We start from the raw sequence: 12728 nt of genomic DNA on the forward strand, positions 1-12728 counted from the left end.
CCAGTGGCCCAGGGAGAGCGCTGCTGGGCCTTCCCCTTTAATGACGGGAGCGACATAGACATCGACATAGATAATAGGTGCAGGAGTAGGCTATTCGGCCCCTCGAGCCTGCACCGCCATTCAATATGATCACGGCCGATCCCCTATCACAACTATCTCATATTTCCGCTTTTTCCCCATACCCCTTGATGCCTTTTGTTATATATGCGGACTATATCTATACGCTCCGTGTCGAGGAAATATTTAGCTTAAATTAACTCAGGCGGAGACTTTCAGAAGTGCACTTCGAGAGAATTTATTTTAAAAAGCGAGATATATCTCAGAGAGCCTGCTTGGACCGTACCAAGGCAAAAACTCTGCCATACAGGCAAATTGTCCCTATCTTTATACAGAAATTGAATACAGAAATATAAAAGGAATCTTATTCATTAGTCCCGCGAGTACAAAGGTCGTCTCGGGAGGTACACACTCTATCAACCGAGACTCCAGGATGGTATGTTGCCTCCCTGGTGCAAGGGTCAAGGATGTCTCGGAGCGGGTGCAGGACATTCTGAAATGGGAGGGAGAACAGCCAGTTGTCGTGGTGCACATTGGTACCAACGACATTGGTAAAAAAAGGGATGAGGTCCTACGAAAAGAATTTAAGGAGCTCGGAGCTAAATTAAAAAGTAGGACCTCAAAAGTAGTAATCTCGGGATTGCTACCAGTGCCACGTGCTAGTCAGAGTAGGAATCGCAGGATAGCGCAGATGAATACATGGCTTGAGCAGTGGTGCAGCAGGGAGGGATTCAAATTCTTGGGGCATTGGAACCGGTTCTGGGGGAGGTGGGACCAGTACAAACCAGACGGTCTGCACCTGGGCAGGACCGGAACCAATGTCCTAGGGGGAGTGTTTGCTTGTGCTGTTGGGGAGGAGTAAAACTAATATTGCAGGGGGATGGGAACCTATGCAGGGAGACAGAGGGAGACAAAAATGAGGCAAAAGCAAAAGACAGAAAGGAGATGAGGAAAAGTGGAGGGCAGAGAAACCCAAGGCAAAGAACAAAAAGGGCCACTGTACAGCAAAATTCTAGAAGGAAAAAGGGTGTTCAAAAAGCAAGCCTGAAGGCTTTGTGTCTTAATGCAAGGAGTATCCGCAATAAGGTGGATGAATTAACTGTGCAAATAGATGTTAACAAATATGATGTGATTGGGATTACAGAGACGTGGCTCCAGGATGATCAGGGCTGGGAACTCAACATCCAGGGGTATTCAACATTCAGGAAGGATAGAATAAAAGGAAAAGGAGGTGGGGTAGCATTGCCGGTTAAAGAGGAGATTAATGCAACAGTTAGGAAAGACATTAGCTTGGATGATGTGGAATCTATATGGGTAGAGCTGCAGAACACTAAAGGGCAAAAATCGTTAGTGGGAGTTGTGTACAGACTTCCAAATAGTAGTAGTGATGTTGGGGAGGGCATCAAACAGGAAATTAGGAGTGCATGCAATAAAGGTGCAGCAGTTATAATGGGTGACTTTAATATGCACAGAGATTGGGCTAGCCAAACTGGAAGCAATACGGTGGAGGAGGATTTTCTGGAGTGCATAAGGGATGGTTTTCTAGACCAATATGTCGAGGAACCAACTAGGGGGGAGGCCATCTTAGACTGGGTGTTGTGTAATGAGAGAGGATTAATTAGCAATCTCATTGTGCGAGGCCCCTTGGGGAAGAGTGACCATAATATGGTGGAATTCTGCATTAGGATGGAGAATGAAACAGTTAATTCAGAGACCATGGTCCAGAACTTAAAGAAGGGTAACTTTGAAGGTATGAGGCATGAATTGGCTAAGATAGATTGGCTAATGATACTTAAGGGGTTGACTGTGGATGGGCAATGGCAGACATTTAGAGACCGCACGGATGAATTACAACAATTGTACATTCCTGTCTGGCGTAAAAATAAAAAAGGGAAGGTGGCTCAACCGTGGCTATCTAGGGAAATCAGGGATAGTATTAAAGCCAAGGAAATGGTATACACATTGGCCAGAAATAGCAGCGAACCTGGGGACTGGGAGAAATTTAGAACTCAGCAGAGAAGGACAAAGGGTTTGATTAGGGCAGGGAAAATGGAGTACGAGAAGAAGCTTGCAGGGAACATTAAGGCAGATTGCAAAAGTTTCTATAGGTATGTAAAGTGAAAAAGGTTAGTAAAGACAAACGTAGGTCCCCTGCAGTCAGAATCAGGGGAAGTCATAACGGGGAACAAAGAAATGGCAGACCAACTGAACAAGTACTTTGGTTCAGTATTCACTAAGGAGGACACAAACAACCTTCCGGATATAAAAGTGGTCAGAGGGTCTAGTAAGGAGGAGGAACTGAGGGAAATCTTTATTAGTCGGGAAATTGTGTTGGGGAAATTGATGGGATTGAAGGCCGATAAATCCCCAGGGCCTGATGGACTGCATCCCAGAGTACTTAAGGAGGTGGCCTTGGAAATAGCGGATGCATTGACAGTCATTTTCCAACATTCCATTGACTCTGGATCAGTTCCTATCGAGTGGAGGGTAGCCAATGTAACCCCACTTTTTAAAAAAGGAGGGAGAGAGAAAGCAGGGAATTATAGACCGGTCAGCCTGACCTCAGTAGTGGGTAAAATGATGGAATCAATTATTAAGGATGTCATAGCAGCGCATTTGGAAAATGGTGACATGATAGGTCCAAGTCAGCATGGATTTGTGAAAGGGAGATCATGCTTGACAAATCTTCTGGAATTTTTTGAGGATGTTTCCAATAAAGTGGACAAAGGAGTACCAGTTGGTGTGGTATATTTGGACTTTCAGAAAGCTTTCGACAAGGTCCCACACAGGAGATTAATGTGCAAAGTTAAAGCACATGGGATTGGGGGTAGTGTGCTGACGTGGATTGAGAACTGGTTGTCAGACAGGAAGCAAAGAGTAGGAGTAAATGGGTACTTTTCGGAATGGCAGGCAGTGACTAGTGGGGTACCGCAGGGTTCTGTGCTGGGGCCCCAGCTGTTTACATTGTACATTAATGATTTAGACGAGGGGATTAAATGTAGTATCTCCAAATTTGCGGATGACACTAAGTTGGGTGGCAGTGTGAGCTGCGAGGAGGATGCTATGAGGCTACAGAGTGACTTGGATAGGTTAGGTGAGTGGGCAAATGCGTGGCAGATGAAGTATAATGTGGATAAATGTGAGGTTATCCACTTTGGTGGTAAAAACAGAGAGACAGACTATTATCTGAATGGTGACAGATTAGGAAAAGGGAAGGTGCAACGAGACCTGGGTGTCATGGTACATCAGTCATTGAAGGTTGGCATGCAGGTACAGCAGGCGGTTAAGAAAGCAAATGGCATGTTGGCCTTCATAGCGAGGGGATTTGAGTACAGGGGCAGGGAGGTGTTGCTACAGTTGTACAGGGCCTTGGTGAGGCCACACCTGGAGTATTGTGTACAGTTTTGGTCTCCTAACTTGAGGAAGGACATTCTTGCTATTGAGGGAGTGCAGCGAAGATTCACCAGACTGATTCCCGGGATGGTGGGACTGACCTATCAAGAAAGACTGGATCAACTGGGCTTGTATTCACTGGAGTTCAGAAGAGTGAGAGGGGACCTCATAGAAACGTTTAAAATTCTGACGGGTTTGGACAGGTTGGATGCAGGAAGAATGTTCCCAATGTTGGGGAAGTCCAGAACCAGGGGTCACAGTCTAAGGATAAGGGGAAAGCCATTTAGGACCGAGATAAGGAGAAACTTCTTCACCCAGAGAGTGGTGAACCTGTGGAATTCTCTACCACAGGAAGTAGTTGAGGCCAATTCACTAAATATATTCAAAAGGGAGTTAGATGAAGTCCTTACTACTCGGGGGATCAAGGGTTATGGCGTGAAAGCAGGAAGGGGGTACTGAAGTTTCATGTTCAGCCATGAACTCATTGAATGGCGGTGCAGGCTAGAAGGGCTGAATGGCCTGCTCCTGCACCTATTTTCTATGTTTCTATGTTTCTATCTTTCTATGTTTCTATCTGTCCCTGCATAGTTTCTTTCTGTTCACAGTCTGATAAGCAGAATAAAAGGAGACTCCCTTTTAATACCAGATGGTCATTTAATTGCATCTCTAAGTTTCAAGGCTAAAAAAGCGTGGCTATTTTTCTAGTCCTATTATTTCTTTAAGCATAGCAAAAACAGAATTTAACCCTTCCCTTTTCCATAAGCCATAGATTCATAGATTCTTTCTTCCACAATTCCCTCCTTGTTGATCTTTTTATTTTTTAAATCAACACAATTTCCTATATTCTCTTCTTGAGCAAAAGGGGATTTATTACTTGACTAATTACATTTTTTAATTTTATCCACATTCCGCAAAGGATTATTAATAATACAAGCATAACCACACCTACGATTACTATGGGGTGTATAGCAAGCTTCAGTACTGCTGTAGCTTTTGGGGACCATCCGGTAAACACATCCCACCAGTGGTGTACTTTCAAAGAGGTAACTTCATCTGCGATTCTCACTAGCTGCCCCTTCTTGTAACTCATTTCGACTCTAAATTGGTGGATGTCTCTGCCTTGCTTTGACAGAGCTTCCTCAATTTTCTTGTCATTACGTATCAAATTGTGCAGTCTGGTCAAATTAATTACAGGGGGTAAGGGTTCAATCTTGTGCATAGACAGATATTTTTCTACATTTTGCCATTGCCCAAAGGTATAAGTTCTTTTTACTTCTGGGTCATACAGGGTGTAGACTCCTCTCACGCATTTATTAATGGGGGGTTTATACAAAATTCCATCCAGATAGACAGGTTTATTTCCTGTCACACAGATCTCATTCTGTCCTATTTCCGTTATATCAGTGTCATTTGTTAGCTTTAATTCCCATTTACATAGTCCAATGGAGTGCTGCAGTGAGCATGATTCGTGTATGGTGGTCTGATAGGGACATACCATTCCGAATGGCCACCTAGCACATCCCCTCTGGTGATGTGTCATATTCTTCTCATCGACCCAATCTCCTTTAAATTCTGGGTCCCAGAAGTTCTGTCCAAACAGCTGGGGCATTACTTGGAACTGACACCAAATTTCTTTTCGTGTCATACTTACTATCTCTCCAGTAACGTTACATCCTTTTGAATTACAACTGGTATATCCTTTTTGAGGGCTAATGGTTAAATTAAGAAGCTTATCTCTTTTGTTAATTTCCAGCAACCTTTCCCATGTGTTAGCATGGAAGGATAATATTTTCCTTTCTAACTCGGCTCTTAATAGCTGTCTGATCATTTCTTTAAACAGGCAATGGGTGCACTTGTTTACTCCCTGTTGTTCTTTCATTAGGTTCTCTATTTCCTTCTCTATCCCTTCATTCTGTTGCCAGGTCATTTCATTTATGACGTAACCTGATATCTGTAATTGCTGTAATCCTTCATCCCAGGCATTTCTGATCTTTATATCTTCCCCGACCAGTCCCCCGACGGCCTGGATTTTATTTTGTAGGGTCTCGATATCCATGGAGTTCAATGCTCCTATTCCTGCTCCCACTGCACCGAACACAGTCTCTAATACACTCCGTTTCTTTCTTTGGGGGCTTTCTTTTTCAAAAGATACCTTAACACTGGTTGTGTGGCAACCATCTTCTTTCTTTGGGGGATATTCACCGGGGTGTTATTCATGCACAACACCCGCTGCCCTTCTACCATACTTGTAAATGAATAACGGAGGAAGTCTTTTCTCTCGTCCCGCCCTCCTATGTACCCCCATCTCTTGTTTTTCCCTGTGCTTCAGGTACACTTCATCCACACATCGGCCTGGTATTCTATGAACAACTGATACCCTTTCCCCAATATAAATTGGAACTCCCCTCTTTCTTCCTTCATTCCACATGCCTCACATCATGCCGTAAAATTCCCCACCTTACAACTTTGGCCTACTGGGCATATAAAATTGCCTTGCTGCCTCATACTATTACTTCTTTCCCATACCATATTTCCCTTCCATACTCTTCCTTCTTTTAGGACTTCTTCCTCCTGCCGGGAGTTCCCTGTTGCTAAAATGATCAGTATACCTAACGTCCATTTATAATTTTTCCAAGAGTCCCTTCCCATCTTCCCTTTCTTGTTTGTTTCTATACCACTCTTGAATTAAGTCGTTACAATAACAACACGTCCACACGATAGTAACAGTGACCCAAATAATAAAGGCCCAAACTGGCACACAAATGAGCTCTGACATCCATCCGTGAATTTTGGGCAATAATTTCAAGTCCAAATATTTAATACAAGAGCAGGTACAGTTCTTTCAGCGAGAAGATGGCTGTTTTCTTAGTCGGGCGACCGTAGTACGTCCTGGCTCAATGCCTTTTCCTTCGGCTGTAATTCGTCGGGGAAATGATATTTACAGCGGGTTGCATGCACCCAGTTCGGGTGCTTTTCCAACTTCAAAGCGGTTCGTGTTGTGAGAATTATCTGATACGGTCCTTTCCACCTAGGAGAAAAGGATTCTTTATTTAATGTTTTTACTAACACTTGATCTGCAGGTCTGAAAGGTGCATATTTCCTTCCGACGGGGCACCTGTGTCTGCTTTATTTGTTCATGCAGCCTTCTTGCTATTTCACACATGGCCTGAGCATACTTTAGTGATTTTTCATCATTCCAAATTAATGCTATTTTTTCATCTGCCAGTGGTGGTTTTACGCCAGTAGGCATTGGTCTTCCCAATAAGGCTTCATGTGGTGTCAAATCAGTGTTTCGGTTTTTCTGGTTTCTCATTGTATACAATACTCATGGTAAGGCATCTGGCCACTTCAGTCCAGTCTCCTGACATACCTTGGTAAGGGTAGATTTTATTATCCCATTTACTCTTTCTACCATTCCCGAGGACTGTGGCTGATATGGTATATGTAACTTCCACTGGAACCCTAACGCTTCTGCAAGGTTTTGCACTATTTTTCCTGTGAAGTGTGTTCCCCTGTCACTGTTGATTCCCATAGGTATCCCATATCTTGGTACTATTTCTTTAAATCGAATTTTTACTACTGTTCGGGCATCGTCTCTCCTAGTGGCGTACGCTTCCACCCACCTTGTGAACATATCTACTATGACTAATAGATACTTAAGACCTGATACTGGAGGCATGTGGACAAAGTCAATTTGCAAATTTTCAAAGGGCATACTTGGTTGGGGTAGATGATCATATCCAGCAGGTGTTTTACCTCTGTTATTTTGTTGACAAATTTGGCATGTCCTAGCAACTTTCTCAATTACTACTGTTATTCCTGGTGCATACCACTGTGCATTGATAGCATGTATCATCCCTCCTTTGCCCATGTGAGCCTGACCGTGTGCTAGGCGAGACAGGGGCAAAAATAGAGATCTAGGGCAAACAGTTCGCCCATCAGGGTGATACCAAATGTCGTTTTTTAGAAAACAACCCTGGTTTTCCCAAGTTCTTCCTTCCTGCATGGTAACTTGTTGTTGGGCTGTTTTAAGTTGTTGGATGTCAAGTACCTGTGGAGGGGAGACTGAGACTGCTTGAAGGCAGTCTGCCTGTGCCGAAGCGATCTGTTTGGCTGCCTCGTCAGCCCTCCTATTTCCTACTGATACTTCATCCTCACCGGTTGTGTGAGCTGCACATTTGATAACGGCTACCTTACTTGGCAACTGAATGGCGTCTAATAGATTAAGCAATAGTTGAGAGTGCTTAATATGCTTTCCACCAGAGGTGATAAAGCCTCTGTTTTTCCACAGTTGTCCAAAATCATGGACCACACCGAATGCATATCTAGAATCAGTATAGATATTAGCAGTATGATCTTTAGCTATTATACAAGCTCTAGTGAGGGCAAACAATTCAGCAGCCTGAGCCGAGGTTCCGGGAGGCAGGGCGAATGCTTCAACAGTTTCGTGGGGATTTACAATAGCATAGCCTGCCAAAAACAAATCATCCGACGGCCTATGTGATGATCCATCCGTATAGAGAATAAGATCAGGATTGTCCATGGGCTCTGTGAGCAAATCTGGTTTTGGTAAGGTGGCTACTTCCACCGTTAACAGACAATCATGCTGGTCTGGATCCTCTACTTCTTTAGCAGGAAGAAAGGTGGCTGGGTTCACTACCGGTGCACGTCGAAAGGTATAGTTAGGGTGTGACAGCAGTAATACTTCATAACCTGTTCTTTGAGACGCTGTAAAGTGTTGTGTGGCAGCTGAATTCAAAAGTAATAACACAGCATGGGCTGTAATGACAGTACATGGATGATCCAAGACAATAGGTACCGACTTCGCCACCATGACCGCAGTAGCAGCTACAGCACGTAGACACGCTGGCATTCCCCTTACTACTGGAGGCAGCAAAACCGAATAATAAACAACTGGTCTATCTCCCCCACCATGTTCTTGGGTTAGTACTGCTGTTGCAAATCCTTCTTTCTCATTCACATACATCTGAAAAGGTTTACCATAATTCGGAAGTCCCAACGCCGGAGCATTAGTAATGGCTTTCTTTAACTGTTTAAATGCCTCCTCTCTCTCTGGGGTCCACTCCACCTTGGGTGGGGCATCATTTAGGGCAGCTGATCTTAGGACCGCATCCCATTCTCGATTCTTTCTGGTCCTAGCTGCCTCTGCCCTTGAGATACGTGAAAACCCAGGTACTGGACTTGAATCTGACAAAATTGTAACTTTGGTAACGACACTCGGTGCCCTCTTTCACATAGGTGCTGTAACAGTTTCAGGGAATCTTGCATGCACCTGTATCCGTGGCTAGAAGCCACAAGCAAATCCTTGGGGCAACCTGGTCCATGTGTACTGCTGCTTCTTGTGGGTGAAAGCAAACAGATACTGACTTTCTTGATTTAACGGGATAGAGAAAAAAGCTGAACACAGGTCTATCACAGTAAAGACAGTTGCTGTTGGTGGTATAGCAGATAGTATAATGTTGGTGTCCGGTACCACAGGGGTGATAGGGACTACTATCTTATTAATAGCTCTCAGATCTTGCGCAAATCTCCATTCCTACAATCGGACCCATATCTTTAGGTTTCGCTGGCGGTTTTACAGCCAAGGTCAGATGGGGTGTCGAGTTCGCTTCTCTAAACCGCTGTTGCTGTAAGGGTGTCAATCGATGGCTACCCCCAATCCTTCTGGTCCAAAATAAATGCGGGGCGTAGCTTCTACTATTTCTTCTCTATTTAAAAAGGATTGTACCAGACACTGGTAAGTTTCAGCTTTTTGTCGAGTGTACCAGGCTGTACAGTGAAGCTGAACTGCCTCAAAATTATATACATCAATTCTTCAGTATTAGAGTCAAATTTAGCTTTTAAGTTTTGTATAACTTCATGTATCAAGGGGGAATAGAAGTTGCCATTCAATTGCCAACAATAGAGGGCAGCCTTTTCTTTGTTATCCTCCCTTTTCTCTTCTTTAATCCCATTAAAGAACTGATGGATTTTATTTGGAGGGAGCTGCATTTACATTCCTTCCTTTGTGCAATAAATTGTGGCTCCTAGTTTGCACAAAGTCTGTCTTCCCAATAAAGGGAGCGGTGTTGTTTTAGAGACTATCAAAGTCTCATCATTAACTGATTGTCCTTCAATTATCAATTTGGTAGGTTCAGATAAAAATTCTTTCATGGGGATACCGGCCACGCCCAAACTTAAGACGGTGGTGTTGCTTACAGATAATCCCACAGAGGATGGTACAGAAGGCATAGTAGCACCGGTATCCACCAGGAACTTCACATAAGTGTCTCCTACTTTTACTACTGCCAGAGGGTTTTCTTCTATGTCCGCTGATAGGCGGGGTGCTGCCGCCTGTACCACTCAGCCTCCGGGGCATCCCTATGCTGATTATTCTGTGCCTGTCCTCGTCCCTTTTGCTGATTTACTGACCTGCTGTTTTAGCCTTATTTTCCTTATAGGTAAATAGTCCCTCTCTATCCATGTTAGCCAGTACTGTAACTGTCTCTTTCCAACTTTTTCCTTGCCAGTCCAAAACCTTTATTTTGTATGTTCTTGCTTGTTGTGGCAACATACAATTTAACAAGGTTTGCACTGCCAAAGGTTCATCTTTTACCCCTTTCCAAGAGGACCCATATGCTGCCTGCAGTCATAATTTCACATCTCCAGGGAGGGGGTTATAAATGGTACAGGTTTGCTCAAGCCAGTTGTGAAAGGCTACTGGCTTCGTAACAGGATTAGGGGCGGCTGTTATTTTTTTTAAAAACAATTATCCATATAATCTTTATCCCAAGTGGGGTCCCCTGTCCCATTTTTGGTGGTCTGTCTCCATTCCTCAATTAAGGACAATTTAAAACTTCCTCCATATGGCCAATCCCCATCAGACCAACCGTACAAATCTCTACTAAACGTTACCGCGTATCTGTCGTCTCCTGTGTCTTTAATTACAGTGTCCGCCGGCGAGCCGGGCGGCACGATGGGATCTCCTACCTTCTCTCGTTGCTTTGCTACCTTACGGATTCTTTTCTCAGTCTTAGGATGTACTTTCATTCTTTCAGTCGAGAGGTCGTCCTTCTTTCCTTTTCTAGGAGCTGGGCGCGAGCGCCCTGCTCGACTAGAGCCGTTTCCCATTCTGCCGGGTGCAACGTCTCGCGATCTTTTCTGAAATGAGAGTTAGGACAATCCTACAAAATATACAATAATTTACAAAGCGCTCACCGGTGTTCTCTTTTCTGCTCAGCTCGGGGTCTCCTTTCTCCTTTTTGTTATTTTAGCTTCTTTGCGGTAGCTACCTTATGCCTCACCCCCCCCAGGGGATCTCGGCGGCCCGTCCCCCTTTTGCTAGGACGGCCTTGGCACCTTCCTCCTTTCAGCTAGGAAGGTCCTTAAAATTCCTCTTTTCTCTTTAAAAGTTAAATTTAATTCTTTTGGATCTCGTTTTTTAGAGATCCTGCCGGACTACGCCAGAATCTGTCGAGGAAATATTTAGCTTAAATTAACTCAGGCGGAGACTTTCAGAAGTGCACTTCGAGAGAATTTATTTTAAAAAGCGAGATAAATCTCGGAGAGCCTGCTTGGACCGTACCAAGGCAAAAACTCTGCCGTACAGGCAAATTGTCCCTATCTTTATACAGAAATTGAATACAGAAATATAAAAGGAATCTTATTCATTAGTCCCGCGAGTACAAAGGTCGTCTCGGGAGGTACACACTCTATCTGTCCTTGCATAGTTTCTTTCTGTTCACAGTCTGATAAGCAGAATAAAAGGAGACTCCCTTTTAATCCCAGATGGTCATTTAATTGCATCTCTAAGTTTCAAGGCTAAAAAAGCGTGGCTATTTTTCTAGTCCTATTATTTCTTTAAGCATAGCAAAAACAGAATTTAACCCTTCCCTTTTCCATAAGCCATAGATTCATAGATTCTTTCTTCCACAGGCACTCCCTCAGTACCGCCCCTACAACAATGCGGCGCTCCCTCAGTACTGCCCCTCCGACACTCCCGCCCCTCTGACGGTACTGCTGTTCCCTCAGTACCGCCCCTCCGACAGTGCGACGCTCCCTCGGTACTGCCCCTCCGACAGTGTGACGCTCCCTCGGTACTGCCCCTCCGACAGTGTGACGCTCCCTCAGCACTGCACTGGAGTGTCAGCATAAATATTTGTGCTCAAGTCTCTGGAGTGGGACTTGGACACACAACATTCTGATTCAGAGGTGAGCATGCTGCCCACTGAGCCATGAGTAAACCAGATGAGTTTTTACGACAATCCAGTAGTTTTATGGTCACTATTACAGAGTTGAACTGTTAATCCCAGATTTATTAACTGAATTTAAATTCCCCAGCTGCCCTGGTGGGATTTGAACTCTGGTTTGCGGATCATTATTCCGGGCCTGGGGATTAGTAACGCAGTAATTTACCACTACGCTGACGGGTCTGCCTTCTCTTACAGTCAGCGTCGATGGCAGTATCGATACTGTGAGGAGTTCCCCACTACCGTTGTCTGATTGGGGCTGCACTGTGACGCGGGAGATTTCAATAAAAGAGTGATAAGTCTGGTGGCCAAACGAGTCTCGTCTTTTTTTGGGTTGCTGTCCGATGGACATCTTACGCCGTTGTCCGCTCGGGACACGGAAGAGCACTTCAGCGACTGGGAGAGCTTGACACCGAGCCCAGGGTAGCGGTTGGTGGGAGAGTGGGGGGGCACCTGGAGTGGGCCGGGGACTGAGCGAAGGTTCGCGAGAGCTGGGATTTCAGGGGGACCATTGCTGGGTAGCGGTGTGAGCTGTGAGGAGGACGCTAAGAGGCTGCAAGGTGACTTGAACAGGTTAGGTGAGTGGGCAAATGCAAGGCACATGCAGTATAATGTGCATAAATGTGAGGTTATCCACTTTGGTGGTAAAAACAGGAAGGCAGAATGTTATCTGAATGGTGACAGATTAGGAAAAGGGGCGGTGCAACGAGACCTGGGTGTCATGGTACATCAGTCATTGAAGGTTGGCATGCAGGTACAGCAGGCGGTGCAGAAGGCAAATGGTATGTTGGCTTTCATAGCGAGAGGATTTGAGTATAGGAGCAGGGAGGTCTTACTGCAGTTGTACAGGGCCTTGGTGAGGCCTCACCTGGAATATTGTGTTCAGTTTTGGTCTCCTAATCTGAGGAAGGACGTTCTTGCTATTGAGGGAGTGCAGCGAAGGTTCACCAGACTGATTCCCAGAATGGCAGGACTGACATATGAAGAAAGACTGGATCGACTCGGCTTATATTCACTGGAGTTTAGAAG

The sequence above is a fragment of the Pristiophorus japonicus genome, chromosome 30 (genome assembly GCF_044704955.1).
Source record: "Pristiophorus japonicus isolate sPriJap1 chromosome 30, sPriJap1.hap1, whole genome shotgun sequence".
Lineage (NCBI taxonomy): Eukaryota > Metazoa > Chordata > Chondrichthyes > Pristiophoridae > Pristiophorus > Pristiophorus japonicus.